Source organism: Pteropus vampyrus, unplaced genomic scaffold (genome assembly GCF_000151845.1).
Source record: "Pteropus vampyrus isolate Shadow unplaced genomic scaffold, Pvam_2.0 Scaffold82, whole genome shotgun sequence".
In the NCBI taxonomy this organism is placed as follows: Eukaryota; Metazoa; Chordata; class Mammalia; order Chiroptera; family Pteropodidae; genus Pteropus; species Pteropus vampyrus.
This window is the reverse complement of record NW_011888863.1, coordinates 3,358,800-3,372,991: the sequence shown is the minus strand read 5'-3', so window position 1 is coordinate 3,372,991 and position 14,192 is coordinate 3,358,800.

Here is a 14,192-nt window from a genome sequence, read left to right as displayed (position 1 = left end):
AATAGGGAAAAGGACTACAAGCACTTAACAATATATTTTTAATGATAATTATAGTACTTTCTCTATCTAGAAAATTATCTGAGAATGACAAGATATGTATTAATTCCAGGCTTCAAAGAAAAGTTTTCAAAGAGCACCCCATGGCTCTGCCTGTATCCCTAGAATGTCTTTATTCTGTATTCTTGCTGTAATGTCGTTACTTGTGCACATGAGTGCTTCATGGTTCGATTCATGTATGGATTTTAAATCTTTCAGGCTTGCTCTAAGTCCTCTGTGAAATTTTATTTCCCCCTCCACAAAACATTATTACGTGTTCCCTCTTGCATGTATCAAGGCTTACAGTTCAGTGATGTTCTCCTCTGAAAACTCCAAAGAGGTGGACACTTGAGGATCCTCGTGTTGAACTGTTTCTTCCTCATCCTGTTCACTCTTCAGGTCCTGGTTATGCTCAGCCTCCAGCTCCAACATATTCTGATAAAGATGAAAGAAGCAAAACAGAACAAAAGTGTTATCACAAGTGGCTGGGGTCCTTCTGGTCTACCCATTCCCTCTTCTCTGGGGGCAAGCATATAGACCTCTCTGGAGCCTTCTAATGCATTTGTAAGATAAGCAGACCTGGCCTCCTGCTCCATTGACAGAGGAAGGCTGGGACAGGGACATGCAGAACATTCATGTCCACAGACAGAGCTCTTTGAAGTGTTGATGAGTATTAAAACTCCATTTGTCCATGGACTCCAGCACTCCACCCAAATAAGATGACCGGTCTCTTCAAAAAAGTCAGTGTCAAAGAAAAGAAAGAGGGAGTGGGACTATTCTGTATTAAAAGAGAAATAAAATAACCAAATATATTTCATAGATCTTGTTTGGATGCTGGTTTTAAAAAAAATATAGCCACAAAAGACATTTGTGGGACAATTGAGAGAATATTTTGAGAATTGAGAATATTAGAATATATTATGAAATTATTGCTAATTTTCCTAATGTGATAATGATATTTTGGTTATTAGAAGAAAGTCTTTATTTTTAGAGATGCTGTCTGAAATAAACAGGGATGAAGTATCTGTTGTCTTTGACCTACTTTTAAGAGGTTCAGAAAATTCCATTTACATATATAAAGATAAAACAAATGTGACAAATGGCAACAATTTTAAAGTATAAGTGTGAGAATGTGAATAATCATCATACAATTCTTTTAAGTTTTCTCTTTATTTAAATTTTTTCATAATAAAGAGTTCTGGGGGAAATCCTACTCTCAATTTGACCCACAAAATTTATTTCTTTCTTTATCCTTTGCCTTGTTATAGAGAAACATTCAAGGCATTTTCTGGTATTTCAAGTCTGTGCATGCACACAATTGACAAGGATTTATCTTCGAACATTTCTCTTCTTTAGTAACTACACTCTGAAATATTTCCTCTGCCCTTTGAAGAAGTTCAGTCTGAAATTCTTATGTTTCAACAAAACTATTTTTAAACTGGAAGGAGAAAAAGTTGGAGGGGGGAGAACAAATCAATCTTTTATTAAAATATCTGTATAAATTCTGGCCAAGTCAATACAAATGACTAACATCCACATAACACTTAATACATTTCTTTCATATGCATTCTTTCTGTTACTTCTCATGATAACCTCGAGGTGGACAAAGGTAATTATTGAAATCCCCTTGGCCATTCACATTTAGTGATCTTCCCAAGGTTGTATGGCATAGTGGTCACCTTAAAAAGATACATCCATATCCTAATATTAAGACCCCGTGAATGTGACCTTATTTGGAAAAAGTCTTGGCAGATGTAATTAATTTAAGGCTGTTAAGATGAGATTATCTTGGAAATCCTGAGTGGGCCATAAATTTAGTGACAAGTGTCCCAGTGAGAGACAGAAAAGAAAATGCAAACACAGAGGTCATATGAAAATAGAGGCAGCCACAAGCCAAGGAATGCCTGGAGCCACCGCCGAAAGCTAGAAGAGGCAAGAAAGGATTCTTCCCTAGAGCCTTCAGAGGGAGCGTGACTCTGCTGAGCACTTGATTTCAGAATTCTGGCCTCCAGCACAATGAGAGAATGTGTTTTTGTTGTTTTAAGTCACCACCTTTGTGGTAATTTTTTACAGCAACTACAAGGAACCAATACACATGGCTAGTAAGTGTATGGACCAGAACTTGAACTAGTTTTTCTGATTCCAAGGCCATGACTTTTTTCACGATATCTAGGATTCAGACTAAGAAATATCTAGTCCGTACCACTCCCACTTCCACAACCCATCGGCACCTCACCAGTGATGTAGGGATAATTATCACATACATAGATGAAGAAACTAAGGCTAGATGTTCCAAGTATCATATGACTCCACTGTATCTTAACTATCTCTTTGTGAAAATAAAAAGCATTCACGGTTTCAATTTCTTCCCACCAAATCTTTTGCTAAGATATTCAAAAGCAACAGAAGCACTGTGGTGTGAAAAAAGAACACTACATTGGGAATTGGAGAACCTGAATTCTAAGCCTTGTTCTACTGCTATGGATGTTGAACCAACTAACTACTCTAACATTCAGTTTCCTGTTCTGGAATAAGAAAATTGGACCAGATCACCTCTGAGGTTCTATGTCCAGTTTTCTATGATAACATTTCTTATCTTCATCAACCAATTCATTGTCATGGTTAATATACCACAAAAGAGTTGAAAAGCACAATAGAAATAAGAGATCTTTTTAAATCTGCAGGATTGAACACATAGTTATGTGAGTATGTTTTTAATAACAAACTGAACATGTGCTTGCATGAAATACACAGCCTGAGGGCATTACTTTCCATTTATGTGCAGCTCTTTGAAGGGCTTATATTTCTTTTTTGGATGTTTCATAGGCACCTCAGATTCAGCAAACAAAAAACTGAATACATCTTATTTTCCCTCTACTGTGTCCAGGTTCACCATCTTGCATAATCGATTCCTTATCTATCCAGATGCCTCTGCCAGAACCCTGGAATTGGTTCTTGAGTTTTCACGGGAGACATTCTTTTCTCTCTTCATTACCCATGTCATATCCACTGTGTCCAAGCCCAAGAATACCTGTCTTTTAAATCTATGTCTTTTCCCTCTGTTCTTCGTGGCATCCCTGCTGCCAGTCCTCATCAATTCTTGAATCCTATCCGCATCCGGCTTCCAGTCTGCATCCCGCTCTATCTCCACTTCCTTAGTGTCCGGCCTACCTGCTTGCCCTTCACGCCTTTTCTTTTACCCTTCCTCTCTCAGAACAGTTTCTCTCCGGCCCCTTTGTCTTTGCGTGTGCTGTCCCATCTTTCTAAAATGATTTGCTCCCATTCAGTTTATCCTTCAAAACTCAGTTGTCATATTCCCAGTCATCCATCTCCCTGTGCAGCCCCTGCCACGACTGTGTAGCACATCTGCTACTCCAAGCATGAATTTATCATACAAAGCCATTTCCTTGTCTGAGTCCCTCCAAGTGTGAGAGCTCACTGAAGTGAAAGGATTTGATATATATGTATCCTCAGCACTTGACAGTGCCTAGCACATAGTCGATGCAAAATAAGTGGTTTTAGAATAAATAGACCTCAGCAGTAAGCAAATACATTCTGCTCGTGAGAGATGCAAATAAAAGCAGAAAATAGGAAAGTATGTTCACTCACCTGACACTTGAAATCAACACTGTATAGAGCAGTGCCAGGATCAGAAAATGTGAAAGCAGAGCAAAATATTCATTTGTAAATATTTTGGGGGGCTCGGATGATTAGATATGGCATCTTTGGCAGTTTGGCTAATGTCTATTTTGTTAATTAAACCAACAATTAAAATTTTTTAACTTCTATTAACTTTCTCCGTTTTCTGAATTTGTCCTTTAAATCTTATATTCTTCCCTTATAAAAAGACAAATGTAAGATTCTGAAAAGTAGAGACCTTCTGATTTGCTTCCAGAGAATAAGAAAAATGTTTCTTCCTTAAGAAGTCATATATTTGTCATTTTATCAGCAGAGAGCCTAATTTATTAATACTCATTTGTTAACTATGTAACTGCATGTGATTTATTTTTATGTAATTACAGAATTTTCCTTAGAAATAAATTAATATAAAGAAATACAATCATAAAAACTTTTTAAACCTTTTGTTAAACCTTGTGCCCTGATTTGAAGTTTGTAAGAAATAATCTATATGCCTTATACCCTGAGACTATGGGCTACTTGAGAAACTCTTACAGAATGAATAATTTTATTCTCTAATTAGACTTATTCTGTCCTGAGTCAACAAGTGATGGTGTCACAGTTCACTGACTAACAGAATTCATTCAGCAGGGCACACTGATGGTGAATGCAGGGAAGGTGTCGTGGCAGAGTAGGTTCAATGATAGCAGCATATTCCCGGAGTCCAGGGACAAGCCACCCACAAAGAATCAGATGATACTATTTGCAAAGTAATACCTTTGATTCACATGTTCCCTGAGATCATAGCCCCCCCCATACATCAGTTTCTTTATTTTTCTTTTCTCATTCTCAGACTTTCTGAAAACTTAATCCTAAGACTCCCCTTCTAATTCAGTTTCTATTATTTATTTATTTTTTTTCCATAAAAGGTATCTGTCTGGCTGTCTATCTCTCCTTTCACTTTTTGTTTGTCTCATTATTATCTATTCTCCAGACCTCTACCTCCATTCTTTCACGCCTTCTATTTCTTTGGGGTGTTGTTGTTGTTGTTGTTGTTGTTGTTGTTTACCTACTGTAGAGTCCTTGAAGGTAAAGTCCAGCTTAGAATATTCTTTGAGAACCTTTCCTTCTGTGGGTTTGCTGAGTTAGCCATCCTCAATTTCAAAATATATTCAAAAGAGAAGTAGACAGATGGATCCTAAGCTTCCTTTGGGGCCTGGGAGCAAGAAAGTCCCACTCCATCCTTTCCTTATGTTTTTCTGACTGGTTGAAACCACCTTCCTCTGTAGCCAATAGCCTGGGGAATCTATGGAGAGATTGGCTCATCAATAATAAAAGGGATCTCGTCCATGCCTTTGCTTTGATCTAAATGGTAGTGAAAGCATAAACTCTTTCCAGGACAAGCTCAGGCTTTGTCTTAACTTTCTTCATTCCACATCAGCTGGGTGACTGAACTTCAAAGACTGAGAGAGGTTCAGACTGAATAAGGAGTAAATAGATCTTTCTGATTCATTCTATTGGAAGACAATCTGTGAGCAGAGGGCAATTTTACATACAGCAATTTGCTCTAAGGTGGAAAATGTCACAAATCTCAAGGACAAAAGTAACAAGCGCTGCACAGATTTTTGCATGGGAAGGTTACTAAGTCTCTTTTGTTATGACAGCAGCCCTTGGGGGAGGCAATGTCTCTTCTGGTTTCAAGCTGTGAACATCCTGCACCTATTTGTTATAAGGAAACCCTCGCAGAGTTCCTTACTGCTTTGAGATATGAAAAATAAAGTTCCTTTCTTCCCCCACTGTGACATTTAAGTTTCTCCCTTACCCATTTTTTAGTCTCCACCTCTTGAAGGTAGTCAGTTTGAGAGTTTTCAGAGAAGATGCCTTCCTCAACATCTGATCTGTCCGAGAAGTGGTCCATTTTGTTAAATTCCCTTAGCAAACTGTAAGGCACACAATCAGAACAGATATTGTGATTATGTCTTCGGTCTACAGTTTAGGTCTGTCCTAAACATTTCTAGAGGTAGAACACTGGAATCCTTCCGGGACCCAAAAGCACCCACTATCCTTGCTCTGATTTTTTTCTGTGTGAGTGATGTCTAGCACAGTTTATTGTACAAGATAGGAATAGAGAGGCTGGATAAATATCTGTTGACTGAATCAATACACGATTTACCAGTGATATTCCAAATTGCAAAGCTATTGCAGCTGTGCAGCTGTGTGTGTACACATGCACAAATGTGTATAATAATCAATTCTTTTTAAAAAGTAGAATTAAAAAGTGTCATGTGGTTCAAAAGACTGTGCAGAAACGAGTAAGTCTATGATATCATCTTGATCTCAAGCCCCTAGATGTCCTTCCCCAATGTTTACTAGTTTCTTGATTCTTCTACAGAGATTTTATATATAAATAAGCATCTAAGTTTATGTAAATACATATGCCTTTTCAAATATAAACGAAAGGATATTATACATAATATTCTGTACCACATATTTTTTTAACAGCCTATCTTGGAGTCCATTTCATATTAGTACATACAAAGTCACCTCATTTTAAAAATGGTTATATGGTATTCTATCCTGTGTCTCTCTAATAATTTGCTAATCGGTATTTATTAATGGATACGTAGATTGTTTCCAATCAATTGCTACTATAACCAATGCTGCAATGACTATCCCTACACATCTATATGTCAGTGTGTATATGTACAAGTATATCTATTGAATAACCCTAAAAATAGAATTGCTGGGTCAACATATGTGTATTTTAAATTTTGATAGATTTTACCAAATTACGCTCTCAAGAGGTTAAATCCACTTACATTTCCAGAAAAAAAAATGATAAGAATTCCTCTTTTCCACTCTTTTTCTATAACCATGTATTATTAAAGGTTTTTATCTTTTCCAATCCTGTATGCTTAAATTGGTATCTCATTTTAGTTTTATCCTTTTTATGAGTGAGGTTGAGCATCTTTACCTGTATGTATAAAACTCATTTGTATTTTTTTCCTTGATAATTGTGTTGATATCCTTTGCCAATTCCCTATTGGACTATTATTATTTTGCTGGAATGCATATATGTGTATATAAGAATATACACACGGACACACACACACTCACATATACTTCTGAAGGAATCACAGTATATTTGTAATGGAGGTTTATGACAGTGCTCCCAGTCTGTGGGCACTCTATATCTACCCTGCATAGAAAGAAGTCCTGGAATCTACATACATTTCTATAGACTGAATAAGTATTGTTTACATTAATAAACACTATTCAAAGTTTCTAAATATATACCCTACTGTTATTAGTAAATTATAAATGCATTTTCAAACATCTTTGATATCATAATAGCTTTTTTGATGTATGAGGGGGCCTGGAAAATCTACTTTAAAAAAGTTTTTCCTATTTAAAAAGATTGTTAACCATCGGTTTATATTAGTATCCATTTTTTATCCTGTATTTAAAAATGCATATATGTACTTACATGAATATTTGGACTTCCTCTACTCTAGAAAATATTTCAAATGGTTTATGCCTTTAGCAAGTGGAGGTATTGAAAACACAAAACAAAAAAAGTATTTTTGTAAATTTAGACTAGAGTCTCGACCATTTCTTTTCAACTAATATCTGCCTAGTTTGTGATTGTAGTGTCTCACAGATCCTACCACAATAAACACTCATGAGGTCAAATTAGAAGAATTGTAGAGAATAATGTCATCCTTAATCCTGAACTTGGAAAACTCATTATTTGAGTCCTATTGGCCCGATGAAGTCTCCAGACAGGCCTCCAGAAACTGCTCCTGAGAGCTCAGCGCTGGCTTACTTCTCCATTGCACCTTCATCCGCATCTATATTTTGAAGAAAGCCGTTGTTTTTCTCGGTTAACTGTTGTTTCTTCCCAACTGCCTTTTTCTGCAGAGACATCTTGTCACTTAGCCATTTCTTCAGCACTGCAGGGACAATGATAACAACAAGAGGGGTTTTGTACCGGGTTTGGCAACTACATTCCCTATGCTGGTATGCCGATAGTGGGCTAATTTCAGGAAGTTTGGCTTCAATCTCTCCTCTTCTAAATAGACCATTAATTGGTCAAATAAGCTCTTAGGCTTTTCTGCTCAAATATATATGGGAAGGTCTTGTGTGTGGCTGTCCCTATAGACTTCTCTGGTTAACGTGACAGTTGTCTGAACCTGTAACTATGTATTTTGAATCCTTGAGTGGAAATACTGTAGAGCAATACAAAATAGCCAGGCTAGGGAGATGAGAAACTTCATTTTTATAACCTCTTTCACATCATTTATATGCACATTGTAAGAAATAGAAAACAACAAAGAAGAAAATAAAAATCATTGCTACTACAGAGATAACCAGAGAAACTCCAGAGATATCCAAACAAAACCACTGTTAATATTTTGCTGTATTTCTTTCCATTTTAAAATTTGATGTCTTTTAAATTCTTTTCCTATTTTTGGCAATTAGGTGATTTCTAAGTTTTCACTATTATAAATAATGCAGTAATGAATATCCTTGTCTAATAATTTTCAGTGCATCTCTATAATTTACTTGGGATATTTCTCTGGAAGTAGAATTACTGGGAATATAATATACAGATTTTTAAGGATTTAGAAAAATATTTCCAAATTACTCTTCTAAAGGTTCAACCAATATACACCATCACCAGTTGGTGGTGTGAGAATAGGAAACTTCATTCTAGCCTTATAAGCAAGAGTTAGCTGGGAGCAGAGACTTGTTAGAGTACTTAAGTAGTTAGTGAAAAAAAATAAAGATGAAAGGAAATAGGCAAATAAAGATGAAAAGAAGAGGTGTGTGAGACAGGTATTGCATATGAAAAGCTATAAGAAAGAATATAAAACATAACTCCTGTTTATAGACAGAAATCAGAAGACTCGTACCCAGCCCTAAACAGGAAGAAACCTTCTCCTCTGTTTACTCAAATGAGTGACCGTAGTAAAATGGCCCAGAACTGGAGAGTAGCTTGGCTCCCAGAACCCTGAGAGTCAGGATCCCAGAGGGACAGAGAAACCGAAGACTGGTGGGAAGGGAAGAAAGAGTGGGCATTTTCCTAGAAGGCTGATTTATAGCTGATATTAGGAACAAGAGAGGAAGGAAAGAGACACTGTGAACCACAGAAATCTTGGAATCATCTGGATAACCCAGGGCCTGGTCTATCACTATAGTAGCAAAATTGAATTTTGTCCTTGACCTGTGCAGGGATCCACAATGGCTGTGATGCAAAGGGGATCCCAGTGAAGGAGAAACAACAGGAAAAGGCTAAAAAATTTTAATGTGAGATAGCTCCATCCTTCCTAACTTTGAGTGTAACAAAGAAGAATAAACCTTTGATCTCTTTTCAAGGAATGAAACTGAGACCTGCCCAGTTCCTATCTGGACAGTTTCATCTGTTTCCTGAAAGTATTACTAAGAAAATTCCAAGCTCTGAAAGATGAATGGCCCATGAGATCTGCCTGGTTTTGTGCATCTTTCCTTCCAAAAATTAGAATACTGTATAAATAATAAGAATTCTTTATTTTAGTAACTCTCTGACATCCCAGTAGCTTCCATTGGGTAATTTTAAAAAAACATGTATTTCTCTAAATCCAGGTACCTACACAAAATCTGCCTTCAGATATTTTCTCACATTTCAAATAGCAGTTAGTATCCTAATGATGCCTTGTGTTTGTGCAGCTCCTAATATAATAGATTCCAAAGTGCTTTTCATGTATTTCCTTATTCAAGTCCCACAACAACACAGTGAGGACAATATTGTCCCTGTTAACCAAAGCTTTGGGAGATGGCATGATTTGCTTAGAGTCATATAGCTGGCAAAATGGCAAAGCCAGGACTCAGAATTTCCATGTCCTCATAGCTACTTGTTAGGATTTCTCTCCTGCTCCCAAAGATGATCTAGATCAGGGGTCTCCAATACGACTTTCTGTGCTGATGGAAATATTCTCTGCCCTGTTCCGTGCAGCAAGCGCTAACCACGTGTGTCTATTCAGCACTTGAGATGTGGTTAATTTTCAATTTAAATAAGTTTAAATTTAAATAGCCACATGTGGCTACTAGACACCATATTGATCAAGTTTGACTTTTCTAGACCAGGGATCAGTAAATTGGAACCCACAGGCCCAATCCATCCTGTTACCTGTTTCTGTAAATAACATTTTATTGGAACATGTCCACAACCTTTCCTTTACATATTGTTTATGACTATTTATGCGCTGCAGTGACAGGGTTGAGTAGTTGCAAGAGAGACCAAAATTTGGCATACAAAGCCTAAAATATTTAATACCTTACCCTTTACAGAAAAAGTTGGCCAACTCTAATTCTATACCATCACCTTCTACGATGCTGGGTGTTTGCTACAATGAGTCAACTGAATATAGTGAATAAGAGCTTGAGTTTTGAAGTCAGGGCAAGGTCATATCACAGCCTCAACACTTAGCACTGGGGTGTAACCATAATGTTCTAGGCCTTACTTTCCTCTTCTGCAGAATGGGGCTAACATTAGTACTACTAATGTGATTAGAGTTGTGGACAGTAAACCGAATAATCCTACTGTGCTTAACAGCATCAGATAGATGTAAATGTTTGGCAATGTTATCTGTCTATTAAAGTAAAAGTAGTGGAAATGGGAGTTAGTGTGTTTTCTTTAGCTTCAAATGTAATGATGATAATAATAAGTTACACATGTACAGCACTTTCCATTTATACAGCATTTTTACTGAGTCATTTCATTTGCCCTTCACATCCACCCTGTGGTCAGGCGACACAGATAGATCTTATTACCTCATTTTTTAGATGAGAAAACTGAGACTCAGAGATGATCCATAATTCGCCCAAAGTTTTATTTGCGGGATTTAAACCTGCAAATTCTAGCTGCAAGTTTTATAATCATCTTACTATTATACATAAATTTAATGCCCAATCTATTTTAATGAATTGGTTAATAGCCTTCTTACCTCCCAATAAGCCATGTTTTGAAGCTAAATTTGGACTAGTTATAAAATGTAGGTCCATACTATAGACCAGCAACATCAACATCACTTAAGAACATGCAGGATCCCAGGTCCCACCCTAGACTCACTGAATCAGCATCTGCATTTTCACCAGATCCCGGGAGGTTCATATCCATATTAAAGGTCAGAAGTACTCACACCCTAGACCTTATAAACTAGAATCCTTCTTCTGCCTACACCCTACCTACCCCTTCATTTCTATATCCTTGGCCTCTCAAACTATTTGGTACAACTGAAATGAATCCCTCCTCCTCCCCTCCCCTCATCAAAACCTTTAAAATTACAATTTTGGAGAAGCATTAATCAAAAGGAATGGATCAACTATTTTTAAAGACAACCAATGAAACCTCTAACTTAAATTTTGTGGGACTTTTCTCCAACCTAGACCACTCAGCCCACCCTCTTCAGTATCTGGTAGCTGAACAATTTGGGAACTTTGAAGTCTTAAAGCATGGTTCCACTAATCAGGTTTTGATGTCACCATAGGCTCCTGGCAAGGTTATAATGAGATGGTATAGGTGTGAAATAATATATACCTGGTGATATCCTTGCCCGTCCCAATTTGGTGATCACAAATACCTCTGAATTCAGTGGGATAGAAGAGCAACAGTCGAGTTTCTCTGGAAAGTTCTAATGATGCCAGATCCTTCTTTCCCCAGCACCAAAAGCAGAGAGGAGGCGATTTATGAGTGATATACAACTAGGCAGGTAAGTTTGCAGTTGGACTTGCCCTCTCTGACATTCCACTTGGAATGTGGTGCATGCAAACCTTCAACCCCCTCTCACAGTGTTCCAGGGATGCAGTGCTCTCCTGCTTTTCTTTTAACTTGCATCTCCAGCCTATCTCTCATCTTCCTGGATTCTCTTGCCTACTCTTTGGAAACTAAATCCTTCTCCCTCCCCAGGCTTCTGTCTATTAGTCTACTAGCCTCTGACATGATGTTCTGGGATGCTCTTCAACCTCAGCTGCTTCCGCTACGCTTGCCCTTTTCATTTTCTTGCCTGAGCAAAGCATCTGAGACCTTATACAATGGAGGACACGACTTCTCCCACTCCTTCTCCACTCATCGGGAACAAGAAGAAGCAGTTGATCTTCTTGCAAACCAGGGCTGGTCTCACCTTATGGCTCTGTCACTAATTTGCCTGTGAAGTCCACACTTCCTCTTACTACCCTCCACAACTCACTCTCACTTCTTCCAGGATTCAATACCAAGGTCACATTTTCCTCTGTACCTCAACTTCTCCCATCATTCTTGGGGAACTCAACACCAGTGGGAGAGGCCTAACATTCTGACCTTATAGGTTCAGCCTAAGCCCCTCAACCCTTAGGCTTCCCTCTTCATCTACCAAAATTATTCAGCAACGTGGAGATGAAATACAGAACAATTTTTATAAGCATAGACTTTAAAATTAGATCAGTGTTTGAAACTCGGTTTTGCCATTTATTAGCTATTTGATTTGGGGCAAATTTTAATTTCTTTGCCTGAAAAATGGGTTTGATAATAAGTGCCTAATTGGGTTCTGGAGAAGATTAAGGCAATAACATGAGGAAGGAGTTTAGGTCGAGCTGGATGATCGCTAGGGCTCCTGCTAGAGTGTACGTTCCAGGAGGACAGGGATGTCTGTGTGTTTCATTGACTGCTGTATTCTCAGCACTGGAAGAGTGGCTGGCACACAGTAGGTACTGAAAAAATGTTTGTCAAAGAAATGGAATGAACGCATATATGGTAGCCAGTATTTTTAAAGTGACATTCATTTTAGGTGTTGTTGTTACCCTAAGCATTGCATGAGCTAAAAGTTCAAGCTCAGATGTCTCACCTCTGTCTTCCTGAGTTTTACTATACTCCCTACCTAGTTAGGAACCCAGACTCCGTCACCTTGTGACTTCTTACAGTGCCTGCTGGGCCAACCCTCAGCCTTGGGTTCCTGCCTCATGTCAAGACTATAATCCTACTTTTGGTTGTCCCAGGTGACCTCCCGTTTCTTTAAGAAAAATCACAAGATCCATATAAGTGGTTTCACCACAATTTAATAACAATACTAATAACAGGTAATACTTATTGAGTGCTTACTAATATGCCAGACACTCTCTTCTAAGCATTTTACATATATTACCTAATTTAATTCTTACCACTTTTTGCAAAAGGGGGATCTGGGATCCAAACCCAAACCTGGTTAATTTGGATCGAGGGCTGTGCCTTTAAGCCACACTGGATGGACTCCTCTTCCCATTGGGTTCTCACTGTTACTCAGCAAAGCTGCAGGCATCTCTTGTTGACTCCCAAACGTATGGGACTCAACAGCTGTTTTCTGTCTTGCTCAGTGCCTTTCGCACTCTATCTCACTCTTGAATGCTGCCAGCTCCCTCTAAGAGTAGTGATCTGGCCTCCCACATTGCTGTACTGGTCGAGGCCATCTGATGGGAGTCTTTCCCTCACAAAACAGCTCCTTCGTGTAGCCTCTCCTACATCAAGAATACCCCTGTGTTTTCCTCATCCTCTCCCTCTCCTCTTCTACCTCAGAGAGAGCACTTTTCCACTCTCCTGCCTCAGGTTTTCATGATTCAGACCTTTGTTCATTCTATGGGATCATATTCCATTAGTTATCATTTCTCCTGTGATTTCAAAACCTTTTTTCGAGTGACTTTTTTGGCATTCCACGAAGGAGCTCACAATTTATTTGAGAAAACAGACATATAAATATATATTTTTATCTTCAAGCTCTATCTTTTTGTGGTCGCTTTGCCTCTTTGTGCTCCTGTTTACCCTCATATAGAAAAAAAATCCTTCGCTTTGCGTATTTAAGCTACCATCTTATCTCTCTCCTTCCTTTCAACAAAAATTTCTCAGACTTTCAGAGACTGCAGTTGCCATCTCTGTTGCTCAGTATATGTTCTTATCTTAAATGCTTTCAGCATGACTTCTTGATTGAAAGAATTTTTTGCTTATTTTTGTATTTTTAGAGCACTTAATAATGTAATTTCTTTGGTGGGGTGCAAATGGGGTACACTTTGTTTCTCACACTTATTTGACCCCAGAGCTATTTCTGTTCTTGCAGCACTGTGTTCTTCCAAATGGACTACATTTGGGGAAACGCTATTTTAAGATTATGGATAATGTAAGTGAAGTTCCAGGCACAGGAAGCTCTCATAAACAGCAGCAACTGTAGTCATGCGACATCCCCGTTGTTGCATTCTAGATTTTGTGAACTTGATAGCTTTTCTGAACCACTTCTTTTGGTCTAGTGTCATAATCTCTAGGTGCTCAGAATTAAACTTCTACCTAGCCCTGCTGCAGCTGGGTCTAACCCCCAGCATCTGTCCCACACCAGTGGGAGGTTCTGATTGTGGTTCCAGCTTGTCCTACCTGCCTGTCACCGGACCACTCCCAACCCAGTGAGTCTTGAAATGTAGCATTTAGTATAAAGAAGAATGTTAGATCCCTGTGGAAACCCTCAGCCCTGTCTATGTTAGCAAAGGCCTCACTGAGGGCCCAG